The following is a 17,849-nucleotide window of genomic DNA, read 5'->3' as shown; positions in this document are numbered from 1 at the left end:
AAAACACCAACCCTCAGGATCCCCTAAAAGATTCTTAGCCTCTTTTCTCTGAAGAGTGATGAAAACCATAGGAGAACAACGTCGACCAACGAAGACTGGCTGAGTCCTTTATTGTCACCCTTTCGCTCTGCCTCTCCTCCTTCCTGCCCAATGCCAAGATGCATCAAATGTACCTCCATGGAACAGATTCTGGAATTGGCTCAATGGCCCAGCTTGGTGGCTTCTGTTGAGACAGTAGAGCCAGTGTCAGCCAGGCAGTGTCCTCCCTGTCCCTGATTCTGCAAATTCAGGGACATTATCATCCCTGAAGTTCTACTACCACAAAGAGGAACAAGCCACCCAATGCACCAATACACACCATGATCCAAGGCCACACAGACTAAAGTCCAAATGCTTTTGTTCACTCTCTTGCATCTCCCCAAGTCCACTCCAGTCCCCACCCATGGTCTAGCTCCATAAGCATCCCGTCGTGATTGGTCCAGAGATGGATATTTGATCCACATTGGTCCAACCAAAATAAAGCCTGAGCATTGTGTTCGGTGGCTGGTGGACAAGCCCATTCTCTCCAGATCTTCATGGTGAGGTGTGCTGATGTGAGCTCTCAAGCTGCAGAAGCACTTCACTCGCAGGAGCAGAACCAGCCTGAGGCTGAGATTATATCAGGCACCCCTAACTGAACCAAAGCTGAGGTCCATTATCTGAAATTTTACTTATGTGAACCCCATCCCCTACAAATTCCTTAATGGTAAAGCCAGATTAAGTTACCCTAACTGAATCCCCTACCATTCCAGGTTCTTCAAAACCCTGCCTCAGCATACCCTTCCAGCCCCATCTCTCACTCAGCCCTCCACCTATGTGCTGGAAACTTTGATCCCCTGTGTATTTGGGGGAATCCCTCCATTTCTTTCCTTTCATCATGCTGTTTCCCTGGCCTTTCATCCTTAGTCCTTCTCTCCACATCTGCTGATATTCTTTAAATTCCACCTTCTTGGGGAAGCTTTCTTCACACTCCCTTCACTGGCAGGAGGTCATTACTCCCTCTGTGGAAACCCCTGGGTTCCCTCTATCCTATAATAGATCAAGGCCTCCTGCAGTGATTATATACATTCATATCATCCTCCACGAAATAATGTCAACCATTACTCTTCTCTGTATTCCTAGCACTAAATGCAATGCCCTGGGCAAAGGAAGTGCCCAATAGATATCTGCAGAATTGAATTTGTGGAAGCCCACACAGCGCCAGCTCGACCAGCTTGGTCCGTGTGTAGCAGTGGCTTTGCAGAATGCATTCCCTTCTTCTCTCTCACTCCTCAGGCCTCTATACAGCCCCAGATGTACATCTCAGAAATGATGAAATCAAATCTGTATCATAAAGCTCCTTTAAGCACAGCATCCAAACTCAAGCAACACCAGCAGGGTTCCTCCAACCACCCAGCAAGGGCTGCACCACTTTGTATCAAATTTGCCCCAACTATCTGTGCTCACTAGTTCAGCTCCCCAGGCTCCAGACACAGCTCTGCTGCCAACCACCTGTGTGTCCCTGGACAAGTCATCTAGCCACTCCTGGCCCTCATCTCTACGCTGGAGGTGAGTTAGCCGTAGGCTTTATGTTTCTATGCACTCTCAAAGGAGTCAAGATTCCGTGGAGGAAAATGGAACCTTGCCTCTCTAAACCTCTCATTTGGAGAAATGCCAGATGTCAATATTAAATAAAAGGTTAGGGTCTTTCCTACTGTCTAAACCTTCTTCTCTCCCTTTCTTATTTTCTGAGTAAAAAGACACATTTTCTCCCAAGGAGACTAACATGGTACTGCCATAGACGCCAAAGAGAGAGAACCCCTGCAGTGTTTCCTTCACTCTGAAGACATAAGACTTGAGATGCCAAAATTTGCCAACTGCCTCATTACACCCAAAAGCTAAATCTGGAAGCTCAAAGACATGAGTGGCTGTTGTGGAAAAGTGTTCGTGATGCATCTTTATGTGAAAAATCAGGCTAGTGTGACAGCTTCCAAAATGCGATTCCAGTGCCTGGCATTGAGTGGGCGCTCAATTAGTACTTGTTAAATGAGTGAATGAACTTCTTTAAAAACAAAATAACACACCCTGGATTGCGGATGCTTAGAAATTAGGCTGGAATGATAGATACCAAAATTCCCCCATTGGTTATCTCCGGCGGGGAGATTTACAGGTGACTTATTTTTGTTTTTGGTGTTTTCTTAATGTTCTGTAGCAAACATATATTATTTTGTAATCAGAAAATCATCAACTCACATTTGTAAGGAGTTAATTGTTGTAAAATAAATAAATAACTACATATACAAAAAAAGAAAAAAGTAACTGTCATCCAAACTCCACAACCCACACACGAGGCAACCTTCTTACTTCCCACACATCCGCCCCTTCTTGGAGAAAGCCTCCCCGCCTTGCCTTTTCTATCTTGATTTCAGAAATCTGGAGAGTCAAGTTATTGCTTTCAAAATGTTAGTCTCATCAGAATCAGAGCCCAGTATGGAGGCAGCTCCCTTTACCCCAAGACCTGAAGAAAAACAGAAAGCTAGCCTGCCCACTTCTACCTTCTCCCCTTGCCAGAACCAGCCCTTCAACCCCAGAAGAGATTTCAGTCAGAACACAGAGGAACCTCCATCTCACGGGGCACTTGTCCCCATGTGCAGACTCACTCACCTGCAGGACAGGGAGTGGATATGAAAGAAATGAACTCCACATCCTGGCAAACCTTTCAGGAATTTAATATTTTATCAATGCCCCATTGACACATCTCCTTTCTCTTTCTTCACCTCCTTGCCTCCTTCTCCTAGACTTCTAGACAGAGTCCGTAACTAAGCCCCTGCACTTTTTACCACCTACACTCATATCTACTGGTCAGCTCAGGTGGGCCAGGGGACCACACAACTGGAGGTGAGTAGGCAGGGAGGGTGTTCCAATAGGCACCATGCAGAGGGTGAGAGACAAAACTGCAAGTAACAAGCATCTCACTAATTAGCAACTAGGGATGAAAGGGGAGAGGAGAGAAAAAAGGCAATGGAGGGTATTACCTGAAAAAGTCATTTTGTGTGGTCTCCAGGACCAGAAAACCAGGAAAAGGGCTGACCTGACGGTTCTTGCCAGAAGGAAGAAAAATGGAGCTTCCTTTCAGCACAGAGGGGCGGCCGTGCCGTAGAGAGGTCCTTTGTTTCATCCTTCTTCTGGGTTCTCCCAGGCCCAGAACAAGAGGCCAGTGGACTGTGTGGGATCCTCCTTGCCTCCCAACCTACCATTGTTAGTATTACCCAGCAGGTAAGGTCCAGGCAGGATGCAGAGAGGTACACCATCTGCGAACTGTGCCATCGCACAGACAGAAGCCCAGAGACAAGAGGCCCTGGCTCCAGACTCAGCTCTGCCACACCCAGCTGCTTCCTATCGAAAGTCACTGAACCTCCCAAAGACTTGTTTTCCCCACCTGCAAAAAAGGGATGAGAATTCCTACTTATCCTAGCTGCTGAAAGAATGTGGTGAGATAATTTTGACAGGCCGGGCACAGTGGCTCACACCTGTAATCCCAGTACTTTGGGAGGTCAAGGCAGGTGGATCCACCTGAGATTGGGAGTTTGAGACCAGCCTGACCAACATGGAGAAACCCCGTCTCTACCAAACTACAAATAAATTAGCCAGGCTTGGTGGCACACACCTGTAATCCCAGCTATTCGGGAGGCTGAGGCAGGAGAATCACTTGAACCCAGCAGGCAGAGGTTGCGGTGAGCTGAGATTGCGCCATTGCATTCCAGCCTGGGCAACAAGAGCGAAACTCCGTCTCAAAAAAAAGATAATTTTGATAAAGTGTTTTGCACAGTGCCTGGCATCTAAGAGCGCCACACATGGCCAGGATTATCAGTACTATCCTAATTTCTCTGTTTTTTTCTGACCCTCATCTGTCCTTCAGTTCTCAGCAAAAACATCTCGGTGGGATGTTAAGGGTAGGAGAGCCACATAGGCTTTGGTTTTAGTTCTAGACTGCGCACCTCTCCATGTATCAGTTCCCTCTTCCGTAACAAGGCAACGATAATAACATTAGTTCTTCTCCAAGACTCTTTGTGAAAATTAAACGAGGTGATACTTGTGAAGCCCTTACAGCAAAGCCTGCAGACAGTGAGTGCTCAACGAATTTCAGCTATCATTGTCCCCCCGCCCAGCCCCATCATTCTAAATTAGGTCTCTCTAATTCTCAGTGCCCCCCAGTATTTGCCTTCAGAACACTCATCATAATGTGCAATTATAGACTTACTTGTGTTGTCTACTGCTTGCCCTTCCACCTAAGCTTAAGTTCCATCAGGGATAAACTAAACGTCTCTCTTGATAGTGGCTGTATTCCCAGCACCTGGTATAGTGCCTGCATCTAATAGGTGTTTAACAACTATCTGCTGGATGAACAAATGAACGAAAAAGTGAATAGAATATTAGCACTGGCACAGTGATCACCCAGGTCCCTTCCAGCCCTGAGAGTCTCTGACTATCCTCTATCCTTTGACAGCTTTAGAAAAAAAATTTAAAATGAGCCCCAAAGTAGCTGTTTCACCAATCCCAGGGGGAAGACTCAGGATGGTTGCTGCTGACAGGCTCCTGAACACTCAAGTTGTGCGGAGATTTACTCTGATTTTTTTTTTTTAACTGAGAAGGGAGTCTGCCAAATTTCTAAGTTGGGATCATCCTCTCCTCCCTGAGGGCTGCCCACACACAAGGCACTAAGCAAGAGTCACTGCAGTGGGCAGCAGGGACCCAGGCCAGGCAAACCAGGTTTCTTTGTCAGCAATGGACAGCCAGGCCTGAGCAAAGGAGACCAAACCTCACAGAGCAACAGATGACCATGGCAACCCATGTCCTCAGCCTGCGCTCCCCTCCAAGGAGAGAGGATTTCACAAGTGCATGGAACAAAGGAGGCTACCCCTAGAGATCTCCACCTCACCTAGCCACAGAAGGTGCTTGCTTATCTTGCAGATTCCTGGGCCCCACCTCAGAATTTTAAGTTAGCTTTATAGGTGGGGACTGCAGTTACTCGTTTTGTAAAAACTCCCTAGGCATTTCGAGGCATATCGAAGTCTGAAAGCTGCTATTCTAATGAGAAGAACACTGATCAATACACTATAAGCATTGCCCCACTGGATATTACATGTGTGTGACCAATTACCTCCACACTTACCTAACTCTGGAAGAGATGCCCAGTCTCCCAACACCTGCTTTGCAGGAAAGGCTGTTCCAAACTACCAGTTAGCAAACCTGGTGGGATCACCTGGAAGCTTTAAAATACACTGAGGACAGGGTCTTGCCCCTGAAGAGTCTCATTTAGTTGGTGTGAGGTGCAGCATGGGTTTATAATTTTAATACGGTGATTTCAATATGCAGCAAAGTTTGAGAACTACAGCTCAAACTTATACTCACTCATCACCCAGCTCCAACCACCCCGAACACCCCAAAACAGGCTTTTCTCAACCAGAGGCTGGGCCTGAGTTACTCTGGGCTGAGAAAGGAAGGGATGATGGAGTCTATACTACAAGACCCTGGGATTTATGGGGCCCAGGATCTGGCCAGAGGGTCCATCCTGAGACCTCCACGTCTTTATTTCCTAAAAGTCATGGGAGACTTCCTGAGCCAGTATCTATGTCCTCAGTGTGTATGGGACAATAGAACACAGCCAGAAAGAGGTCTCAACATCCTTTTTACAGAAATGTATTTCAGCTCCACCATTTACCAACTCTGGGACCACAGGCAAGATAGTTAACCTCCCCAAACTCCACTTTCCTCACCTGTACAATGGGAATAATTACCTAACACTTATTCACTGAATCCTCCCAACTTCATGTGCAAAGCACTTAACTTAATGCGTCCACAGCTCGGTCAATCTTAGCCAATGAGAAAATATCATACGGTTCTTTTTGTTACTACTGGATGCTTCTTTTTTTTTTCTTTTTTTCCCTTTAAAGGAGCTTGGGACTCTAGGTGGCTGTTCTTCCAACCTCAGATATTTTCAACTCCTCTAGGAGTTTTCTTGTGAAACTTTGCCAACTCTTTGACCTTGAACTTGTTACTTCTCTGAGCCTGTTTCCGCATCTCCAAAGTAGGAATATAAAAGTGCCCTCCCCCATGTTTATTTTAAAAACCAAGCTTGGTGTAGTGGCTCATGCCTATAATCCCAGCGCTTTGGGAGGCCAAGGTAGGTGGATCACCTGAGGTCAGGAGTTCGAGACCAACCTGGCCAACATGGTGAACCCCTGTCTCTACCAAAAATGCAAAAAAAATTTAGCTGCATGTCGTGGCACATGCCTGGAATCCCAGCTTCTTGGGAGGCTGAGGCAGAATTCCTCGAACCCTAGAGGCAAAGATTGCAGTAGGCCAAGATCGAGCCACTGCACTCCAACCTGGAGAGCAGGACTCCATCTAAAAAAAAAAAAAAAAAAAAAAAAAAAACAGTGAGCAAATATATGTCGCATGCTGAACACGAGACTGGGTACACAGTCTCTACAAACCAAAGTTGCTAAGGAAGGTGGAGAATAATTGTTCCTCCCTCCTTGAACTGAGGTTCAGCAAAGAGCCCTCTCCACCTGCCCTGGCACCCAAGAAGTAGGAAAGGTGCCTCCTGAAGGCTCTGGGAGAGCTGGCAATTCCAAATTTGGAGCCAGGGGAAGAGGCAGCCCTAGTTCCCTTCCGACCCTCCTGGGGTGCCACTGGAGAATGCTGACTCCAGCTTGGGGCCCCTCTCATCCGCTCCCCATTTGCCTCACTCCATTTAGCTCTGGCAATCCAATTCCCTTTCCTCCACCCAGAAATCGATGTTTAATTAACACATTATTGGAAAAATAAACACAGTCTTCAGTGGGACTTCAATGAAGCTGATGCAGCTCAGCTTGGGGACTGCAGACCATCCCCTCAGTCAGTAAACTGTTCTTCTCCTATTCTCTGCCTCTCCACCAAGAAAAAGTTCCTTCTTTCTTCCTGGAATCCTCCAGCCTGAGGGATCCCGCTCATTCCCTCCGTGCATCCTCCCTCCCTGTATCTAGGCAGCAGACCTGGCATCCCTTCCCACCCTTTATCCCGTGACACAGATGTAGGGGGATGTTTTCAGTGCACATGTCCCTGCTCCATGGGGGAAGGAGGTAACTCCTTCTGAACATCCCACCTCCACCAGTGAGGCTGTGCATGATCCCATCTCCTCCTTCTCTCCAGGCCAGAACCAGTACCCCTCCAGCTCAGGGGTCAGCAGGTGTCTTCCCCTGTGGGTGTGGGGTAGGGGCAGGCCCAGAGGTGGCTGATAAGGATGATGATCCTCAGAGTTCCTATCCAGACCTCAGGAGCTGATGGGAGACCTCTGTCTAGAGTATTTCCTCTTTTACCCCCAGTTTAGATGATCCAATTCCCAGCTCCTCTTCTCCACGGTTCAGGATGGAGGGTGGTGCAGAGTCCCTGGATTCAGACCCAAGTGTGGGCCCAGGATCTCACTGTGTAATCCTAAAAAAGGGATTTAAGCCCTCTGATCACCAGTTTCCTCAACAGATAAATGAGGACACTACCCACCTAAACGAAACGTAGCAGAGCATGATGCTCTGCTCACAGCGGGCGCTGGATAACTGTCCTGTCACAGAAATCTCACGCTGAGGGCCAGTCCCTACTGCAGGGGAAATGGGGAGTGTGGCTGGCCCATGCAGGTTTAGGGCCACAGAGCAGAGCAGAGACAACGGGCTTCAGGTTCTCTACCTTCTGCCCACCTATCACCATCCCAAACCACCTCAACTCCCTCCTCAGACAAGGTGCATGAAGCAAGGAAGAACATTAACGGGGACACCTTGGAAAACAGAGTTTCCTTAGTGGCATGCAGAAGACAACCAGCAGCTCTACTCCTAAGCAGCCGTGCTACAACTAGCAGCCCTCTCTTCCTAAGCCTGAAATGCCTCTAACTGACAGCAGCACCTTCAGCAAGTCCCAGAGCTGGGAGTGAGCTGACTGTCTGGCAAATGGACCACTCTTAGAATCAAGTTTCTAAGGCCCATGGAGGTGGTATGGCACAGTGGTTAAGACCAGAGGCTTCAGAGCAGAGTCAGGCCCTTTGGGTTTGAATCATGATGTCCTCACTTCCGACCCGAGTGGCCTTGGACATGTTACTTAACCTCCTTAGACCTCAGTTACTTTATCTGTAAGACAGACATGATAACAGTACCCACCTCACAGGATTGTTGGAGGATTATGTAACATAATGCATGTCAAGTGCTTAGCATAGTATCTGGCCCATAGTCAGTTCTCAAATGTTGGCCAGAAGAAGCTTTAGTAAGAGTAGTTGGGTTTACAGCCATACCACCCTGAACATGCCCAATCTCATCTGATCTCAGAAGCTAAGCACCGTCGGGCCTGGTTAGAACTTGGATAGGAGTAAGAGTAGTTGGGAGAGAAGTAGTAGTCATGTTGGTAGTACGAATGCTCAGAAGATTCAGGTTTTTATCCTTTAGAAAGTGGGGGCAAGTGAAAGTAGAGCTGGGCACCTTCCTGCCCTAAAATTGGATTTCTCTCTCTAGTATGCCCCCTTCCTCTCTCTATTCCTTTAAGAGAAAGTGTGTGATGTCATCTCAAAGAAGGATGGCCATATATTTTATCATCCAAACCAGGACACTTTTGAGAGTACTAATTACACTAGGACAAAGGCCTAAACAGGAACTGTCTCCCCAAACCAGGGCACCTGGTTACACCACCTCAAGGTCATGCAGAAATGTCTTCACACTCTGCTTCAAGGTCTTGGCTAAAGGTAAGACTTCCTTGCTTCTCAGAATCCACTTTGCTCTGGCCCCATCCTACCCCTGCTTAAAAAAAAAAAAAAATCATACTTGTCTAGAATGTCTAATGCTTCTCCCATTCAAGGTCAAGGCCAACCCTAGAGTGGAACAGAGAGACTGGTAGAAGGCCTTCACCCACATTGTATGACATCATGCTCCCCAACCAGCCTCTGGAAACACAAATGAAGTGCACTGGGGCCAATGTCTGGATTCATGCCTCCCTTCTCGAGAAAGAAGACTAGGCCAGTCTAGGAGAAGCAACAGGCGCCCAGGGTCATCAGCATCCAGATACCAGCTGCTTGGATCTCTGAATGGAGCCTCTGCTGGACCAGAAAGTACCCTTGATGGGCAGGGCTACATGGGATTGAGAACCTTGAGCACCCCACTAGAATGGGGTTCCTCCTCCATTCCAGTTTCTCCTCCCCTAGCAAGGTCAGAGGACAACCTTAACCAGCACTCAGTTGGAACATAGCCCACCAGTCTTCTTTGAGCCATGAGACCCTGACCTGTAGCTCTGCAGGTGTGCCTTCCTTGGAGACACACCTACCACCCACCTGCCCCACCAAGACCTCACTCCCCTCTGAAGAAGGAGAACTAAGACAGCACCCCAGGCAGCCACCACAGCAGCAGCTGCAATGCCCTTGGAAAAGGGCCCACAGCCCACGAGGCGGCATGATGGAGTAGAAAGCGCCCTACCCTGGCAGGAAACCTCGATTCTAGTTTTGTCTCTGCATCAAACATGGTGCATAACTTTGGAAAAGCCATGTGGTCTCTCTGGGCCTCCATCTTGTCATTTGTACTTGAAGGCACTTAATAAGATGACAGATGATTCATCTCCCTTTTTCCTCTAACCCTCTAACATAAGGGTCTCATGCTTGGGCTCTGGCATGAGACAGATCTGAATTCAAATCCTCAATCTGTCATTTTATTAGGTAACTTTAAGTCTCAGTCTCCTCAGGTCATAATAGTATACTGCATTGAGTTGTTTGGAGAATTAAATGAGATACTGATTGTAAAAAAAAAAAAAAAAAGTTGGAAGAGAACTTTGTATGTAGTAACTACTGCAGAAATGACAGCTATATCACGACTATTACTACTACTACGGTGATGATGAGAACAGTGATTACTAATATTAGAGGGATCTCAAAGGAGGCAGAGCCATCTGAGCCAGGGATAGAGAAGCCCTTTCTACTAAACTCTACTGAAGTTCAGCATGTTGCAATTCCTCCAGCAGATCTAGACATTCAGGCAGGGCTAAGACAACCAGCGGTAAAGTCCAGCCTTCCCAGAAGACAGGCGCCAAGTGCTAGAGAAGAAAACTCCAATACTAAACCCATGTGGTTCTTTCCTCCAATCGACAAACATTTATTGAGCACCTACTATGTGTCAGGAAATGCACTATGCACTGGGAACACCACAATGAACACAAAGTCCTTGACCTCTCAGAGCTTGCATTCTAGAGGGATAAAGAGACAAGATCCATCTTAAATGTTTCAATATATCATAGTATAATACACTATTAAGTGATGATTAACCAGTTAAAATTAAAGACAGTGTCATGGGCTGGAAAGCAGCCAGGGGGTTGGGGTAAGGGGACTATTTTAGAAAGCTGGTCAGGAAAGGTCTCTCTGAGGAGTATAATTTGAGGAACAACCTGCAGGAAAGGGCTGGGAGTGGGCCCCATGCATAGTCCCTGCCCCGAGCTTAGCATGGCCACCCTGCCCCGAGCCCAGTATGGCCACCTGTGGCTCCCCCAGCCACAACACCGCACTTGCTTCATCCTCAGAGCAACAGAGCTGGCCCTCAAGGCTCAGAGCTGCAGCGCAACCATTCTTCCCCCAGCAGGTCCCAGCCCACAGCAGGAACAGACACAGCGGCCGGCACATTTCTAGGCAGTGAGGTTTTAGAAGGAATACTGCTTCTTTAACAAGTCTCCCATCCACACCTGAGGGGTCATGTAAGGAGAACACGGCCGGGGGATACCAAGAGCAATCTCTTCTCTGCATTGGGCACAATAATTTTCCCCCAAGGCGTCCTACTCCCCGTTTATCCCCTTTCTCTGGCAATGACGTAACCCTGTCTCCCTAACTCCTCAGGGTCAGCCCCAAGAAGGGAGAGGGATGCTGGAAAGGTAAGACAATCAGCATTTTGCTCTGAGGATTTTGTTTTTCTTTTAGGCAAAATGTTTTCCAATTTCACTTATAATTGCCAATAAAGAGGGACACACCTTCAGCTGAAGAAGGGAAAATGGCGTCTGGTAGTTAAGGCAGCCAGAGCCCAGGAGAAAACAGGGGCTGGGCTGCTCTCACAGCCGAGGGTGATTTCAGCTCCTTCAGGCTGCAGCCTCCAACAAGGCCGAGCTGCCCAAGAGGTGGCTGATGCCAGGGGAGCAGGACCATCCTCCCGAGCTCAGCCCCAGGCTCTGGCAAGGCAGCAAGGAAAACCCTCAATTTCACCCACCTCATCCCCTTCTCCCCCTTCAATCTGTATCCGCCCACCAGTCATCCATGAGCCACCCACCCACGGGTTCGCTTGGTGGACGTGCGGATCTCACTTGAGGCTTCCTGCTGGAGGCAGGAGCAGTTTCTTCCCCTCTACCCTCCTCTCAACTACCTTGAGGACTCTCCCCCACTGACCACCCCTGCTTCTTGCCTTCCTCCCCCAAGTGAGGGAAGGGAAGCCTCCTTCCCTGTCACTACCACACCTGTCCAGAGCCACCATATGATGCTGGATACACACATATCCAACAAACACAGCCACACCACACAAAGAGGCACGCAGCCTCCTGCTTGAACCACACGCACAGTGTTGACAATCCTATGTTGTCCAATTGGAGGCACACCGGTGCTTGACAAAACACAAACACCCTTCCAGTCCCCACTCATAAACCAACACAAAGGCCACCAAGAATTTCAAGACCCAGCATCATCTGTAGAGAGGAGAGCTGGGTCCGACAAAGACATTGTTCCATCCTCCCAACTAACCATCACAACTCTCTGGGATATTCTGCAGTGCCCTCTGGTTCGACACAGCCCACTGATCAGAGCTGTGCTAGTTGGTGTGTGTGAGAGAGCGTACACATGTGTACGGGGGAGGGGGCCGTGGCTCTACTGTCCAGGCATCAAATCTCCCCGGAGGTAACCCAGTCAGACTCTGCCTCCCCCACATAACCTTCCTCCAATATACCGCAAACATATATTTCATGGATGGTTAAATTGGATCATTATCACTGGGTGCTTATTTGGTCAAAAAAAATTATTAATGTCATCTACCCCCATTCCAATCCCCTGCTTGTGAGGTCCCCTGCCACAAAGACTCTCCAACATGCTAATCCCATGAACTGCGACACACGACAGCTTTAGGGAAAGAATAATGGCGAGAAGAAAGAAGACAGTGGTGGCGGAGAGGAAAAGAGGCTCTAACGTGACCGCAGTCCCCATGCAAAGATGGGGGGAAGGAGCCATGGTGGAGGTAGAGTGGGGAAAGAGGCTAAGGGGAATGAAACCAAGCAAAATGAAGCCCTCAGCGCCTGTGTATGTGACAGAGAATGTGTGTGCAAGAGCGTGTGCCAGTGTGTGTGTGGATGTGCCGACTTTGCCCTCCTATCAGAAGGCTGCATCCGTGTGGCATGTAGGAAAGGCCATCGCACCACTGTTGTGTTGCAAAAAAAAAAAGAAAAAAAAAAAGCAAAGAAAAAGGGAAAAAAGAGCCGCAGAGCCATCAGTATCAGAATTTTTTCATGAAGATGGAAAGGGCTGGAGGAAGAGGGGGGTGCGCCTAGGGTGGGGAGAGCAGTATGTGGAAATAGAAGGCAAGATCATGGCAGAATTGGGGGAGGATGGAGGAGGAAATTGGTGGTGGGGTGGAAAAAATTTCACACACACACACACAGAGACACAAACACACACAATACCCAAACGCCAACCCGACCGCTCCACTGTTCATCCAAGACTGACAACCCGTCCCCCATCTCTCCGCTGCCTCTCCGTGCCCCCAAAGCTGGTGCTGATGGATTTCTGTATCTCGGTTTTGCAGCAGTGGGCTAATTACAACCAAGCCCCCTCACCAAATTAACCCCTCCCTTCCCTCTCTCTTTTTTTCTCTAAAAGGCCAATTGAAGAATAATGTGTTTTTATAGATAATGGATTTTTTTTTCCAGGAGCGAGAGAAAGGGGGGTGCAGAATAGAAATTCTGCAAACCGGTGACTTCCGACCTCACCTCCGTCTCCCCTCACGTCCCCGTTTGCTGTAGCATCTCATCTACCGTTCTCCCACCATTCCCTCGTCCCCTACCACCCAAAAGAAAAGACCTTCCTACCATGCACATCGACAAACACACCAACCGCCACCCAATCTCAGGAGCCGATCTCAAAACCCCAAGCATCAGTCCACCTCAATACATCCTTTCCCTTATATAAGCAGCAAATCATCAACATAGTCAGGAGAAACGCAGCACTAAAATGAAATCAACAAAAACGGAGGCCAGAGCCCCGTCAAATCCCCAATAATTAATAATAGGGAACTACCAGAGAAGCAAAGACGTAGTTGTCTCTCAAAATCTAGAATCCCTTTAATTTCTGCCCCCTTCTCTTCTCAAGAAGCAATTTTTTAAAATTATCATTTCACTAGAAAGGGCCGGAAAGCTCCAGAAAAGGGCATTCGCACAGTCCGGTTGTTTTTAAAAAATAAACCCAGCCCTGTTGCTCACTTTAATAGCGAACTTCCAGCGTCCAGCCTTTTCCCCCTCTTCCAGAAGGAAGACTGACTCGCAGGATGAACCCCAGGCTGCAGAAAATGGGCCAAGAGCCCTTACTCCACTCCCCAATAACAAAAAAAAAAAAAAAAAAAAATCAAACAATAGGAATATCTGCACAACCAGCACCCTTCTGAAATATCGTTTGCCCCATATGACTTAGGCAGATTAAGCCCGAAGACTAAAAAATAAATACCAGCCTTGCCTCCTCTCACTCCCCTCCATCCTTCCGCCACATACCCAGTAGCCCTTAGGTAAACTTGCCCATCATAACCAGCGGGACCATTTTAACTTGAAAGGCGACGCAGAAGCCCTTGAACGATGAAGGAAGGCTCTACCCAGAACGGCAAATTAATAAAGAGCTAGTTCTCCAGGCTCCCCAGACTAACCTCCAGGTGCCCCCAGATAGACTATCCTGGGTACCAAGTCACCCAGTGTGCTGGGAGTTCAAATTTCCACTGGAACCTTCATCACAAAGGCAAACGGTCATCTGACCCCCAAAACTACACTGTCCTCCAGGTGTGACAAGGAGTGTCCCCTCTCCCTCCCAGGGCCATCCACAGGACCCAGCAGAGAGAAAGAAAGAAGAATGTTGGGGTGGCTTGTAGTGGTAAAAGAAAAACTATCTCCCCAAAGCGGGAACCGAAGGAAGCGGGGAGAAGACAGCTCTTGTCCTACCAGCTCTCTTATTTGCCCTGACTCTGTCTTGCTCCATCCTAAGCTAGCTCTCAATGATCTCTGACCTTCGCATTAGAAAGAAAGTATTAAAAATAAAGATCAGAAAAAGAGGAACCCTACTTTACCTACACCCCAATAATGGTTAGCAAAAATATGATGTTCTCATTGCATGATGATATTTCTACATCCAAATTAAAAGAGGCAGGCATTTAATGGAGGAAGGGAAAATTTTATTTTTTTTAACAAGTAATCACAGGGTAAGTCACCTGCAAAGCAGTCGAGCCCTTAGGTTGGTATTACATCACTGGCCTAAGAAGGGATGGGGGGTGGGGGGACACATTTTTTTCCTTGTCATCAGGCTGATGTTTCTAAAGCAGTTAAGTTTTGTGGTTAAAAAAGAAAGAGGGAAAGAGCTGAAACTCTGGGTACAGCACAATGCCTGGAAAAAACAATACATCGAACCAGGCTTTAAGGTCACTGAGAGCTTGCAAAACCCACAGTGCTTACACAGGGTGGAAGTTTTCAGGCAAGCCTGCTACTAAATCATTAATATAAACAAATGGAAGGCAGTGGAGGAAGATTCCCTTGTAACGGATCCAAACAGGAGCACATACCCGCGCACACACACACACACACACACTCACACACACTCCCTTTTCACCTTCTCCAAGTATGCCCACTTTCATAAGACAGGAGTCCAACCTGAATTTTTAGACTCTAGAACCACCTCCTCACACCCCCTCAAAAAAAAAAGCACACACTCTCACATACACCTCAGTTCCTCAACAGCTAGGGAAATCCCTGTCTCAATTCAATTTTGTTTTCTTGTGATCCTCAGAGTGTCCCTTCTCTTTCTCATTTTAACCAGCCCAAATAAATAAATGAATAAATGAGGGGGGAAGTGGTTACAAAATGTCAAAAAAAAAGTAGCTGCCCAAAATGAAGTGATGAGCACACATCATTTCAGACTAACAATTCAAGCAAATAGGAGAAATACTCAAAAAAAAAAAAAGATAAAAATCTAAAACATTCTCTGACTTTTCCAACATCTGGAGGAAAAGGACCCAACTTCCAGGCGAAACTGAAGGAAAAGAAAGGCAGTTGAAAAGCCATTTCCACAGTCAGCCAAGGCTCACGGATACAGCATTCAAAAAAAAAAAAAAAAAAATCTAGGTTGGTCGCTCCCAACTGAAAACTTCTACCCTCTCAGGAGCAACCTCTTCCTAGAACGGACAAGAACCTTGAGTTGTTTCATACCCTGACTGCCTTCTTTTCCCCGCAAACCTTACCTTTCCAGTTGAACAGAAGATTTGGGATCTGTCTGTATGTCTGTTTGATGTTTAATCAACTGAGTTTGCCGGGTTTGTTTCCTCTTTGGGGAGGTTCAAATTCCAGAATCTTTCTCTCTCCTTTTCCTCTCTCTCTGGGAGGGAGTGGCAGGGAAGAAGGGAGGGGTTGTTGGAGGTGCGAAGCGCAGGTCCTTGGTGGCTGGAGATGCCGAGGCTGAGAGAGGGGAGGACAGGTTACCTCTCCCTCTCAGTGAGTTGCATGCAAGAGGCGATGTGTAGGGCTGAGCGCTGAGCCTGAGACTGCCGGAGGAGCCCAGGAATTTCACGCACTCCAGAGCCGGCCCCTCCCTCTCCCACACAGACCCCAGCATTTAAAGAGACAGTCAGGCCGCCTGGCTCAGTGCTTCACCTCCTCCCTGACTGTTTTGCAAACAGCTGAGAAGATATCATCAGGGAGGGGCAGTCTGTAGCCCCCACAACTAAGAGGCAGTGTCTGAGCTCAGTCCTCTTCTTACTCCAGCCTGAGAGTAGAGTTCTTCCCTAGAACTGGAGCAGGAATTAATATAAAGACAAAATTCTCATTTACAGTTTCAGCAGACCAAACCACTTCCCACTGCTGAGGATGTGTGTGTCTCCTTGCAGACTGAGGGACTCTAACCTACAAGTGTGCCTCGGTTTCCCTGAGTAGTTGCTCTTCCTTGCAAAATCAGGGCAATCCTTGAGCATCTAGTGGAGGTCAGGGCTGTAACTAGGACACAAATCTATTCCTTCAACAAGCACTTTGAATGCCTGCTTAGGATGTGGCATAGTGCAAGGGGCTGGGAACATAAAAATTAAAGTGACAAATGGGGCTTCCTCTCTCAGAGCCCCTAGCAGCAAAGACAGACCCAGGCACAGCCCATCCTATCCTAAGGGGCTGCCAGCTAAGAGTCAGAGGCCCGAATCAAGTGTTTTGGTGACTCAGGAAGATGGCTCTGTTTTGTGGCTTGCACTCCGAGCTCTGAGCCTAGACAATTCCACCGCACCCCTAAACCCTTGAAAATCCACTGCCAGCCTTGACAAACTAGTTCATGTCTGTGGAAACGTTTCCCCAGTCAAACCTAAACGAGAGATGACAGTCGGTGGCACCTAATACCAAGGTTTTGCTCAGCATCAGGCCCTGGCACCTCATGTGAAAATGCAGCCCCAAACTCCTTTCTTCTCCAGCTCCCTTTTTAAGGGCTGCACTGGCATGCCTTCCCTTGGACCAGCACCAATCCACTAATAGCCGTCGAGCACTTACCATACGCCATCACGTGGTTCATCTCATTCAGTCCAGCAAGGTTTGTGCTGTTTGACAGTTGCAGTCCATTTCACAGTCTTAAAAATTGATGCTTTAGAGAGGTTGCCCGAGGTCACACAGCTGGAAGCTGCTGAGAATGAATTTGAACTCAAGTCTATCCAACTCCAGAGCCTGCCTGCTTAGCCACAGTACTCGATTGCCTCCTGGCCAAGGATGGTAGTTCTTATATTTCTGACTTTTACTGGACATCCTTGTAGCATCCTAGCACTTTCCCGACCCGGCAAACTTTAATAGCACATGTATCCGGCATCATGCTCATGAGAAATAAAATGAATCTATCAAGGTCGGAACCCCAAGGACTCCAGTAAGCATTGGAGGAGGACAGAAATGTGTTTCTATAAAACAAGGGGAAAATAATCATGAGAGCAATGTAAAGGAAAGTCTATGGGACTGTTGATAAACAAGTGATTAATTTTGATTTGGAGGTGGGGGATATCAAGACAAGCTTGGTGGACTAAAGTGGCGTCTAGGCTGGGACTAGACAGACACATGTACTTCCATCATTACTAGCCTACTTTTCAGTCTGTTTTACCTTTCAGATCACAATCTCATTTTCTTAAGTGTCTTCGGGTCTCCAACCTTCAACACCTCCACAGTATCCAGCAGTTTTAGGAATACAAACAAACATGCCTTCATGGATTAATTTTATATGACATCTGATCTCCCACCTATTTACTCTAGACCTGAACTTCCCTGGCCAGCGGTTCCATATCCTCCTTACCTGGCCTTCCTGGAAGGCTCTGCACCAAATTTGTTCACAGAATGTGGAAGGGAAGTTCAGAAGGCACAGTGCGTGGGATTGCCCTAGATGTCAGGAGTTCCTGGGGGAAGAATCATGTAAAGGAGCCGCCATAATGCAGCAGGACATCAGGAACAGCCAGGGAAACTGTACACTCATTTTGGGGGCAGCAGGAAGAGACCTGAAGGACCTAAGGGATGAGAGGGCAGAAGCCTCAAGGGAGAGCCTGAGGACTCAGCGC

The 17,849-nt window shown here is 47.7% G+C and overlaps 1 protein-coding gene across 44 annotated transcripts in view; it reads right to left on the bottom strand.

Moving 5' to 3' along the window:
- The window catches only part of NRXN3 (neurexin 3), a 1,719,470-nt gene extending 1,703,641 nt beyond the window's left edge, over positions 1-15,829 (bottom strand). For 43 of the 44 annotated variants that reach the window (XR_010588584.2, XR_010588585.2, XR_010588583.2 and 40 more), the window contains exon 1: positions 15,528-15,829. The gene's annotated coding sequence lies outside the window, so the exon portion shown is untranslated. Of the gene's footprint in view, positions 1-13,515; positions 13,576-15,527 lie in introns of those variants that run through there. The other variant, XM_065549144.2, reaches the window with a different exon arrangement.
- Between the last annotated feature and the right edge of the window lie 2,020 nt (positions 15,830-17,849).

This window comes from Macaca fascicularis, chromosome 7 (genome assembly GCF_037993035.2).
Source record: "Macaca fascicularis isolate 582-1 chromosome 7, T2T-MFA8v1.1".
In the NCBI taxonomy this organism is placed as follows: domain Eukaryota; kingdom Metazoa; phylum Chordata; class Mammalia; order Primates; family Cercopithecidae; genus Macaca; species Macaca fascicularis.
Note: the sequence above shows the minus strand (reverse complement) of the source record. Positions and strands in the feature narration are given on the sequence as shown.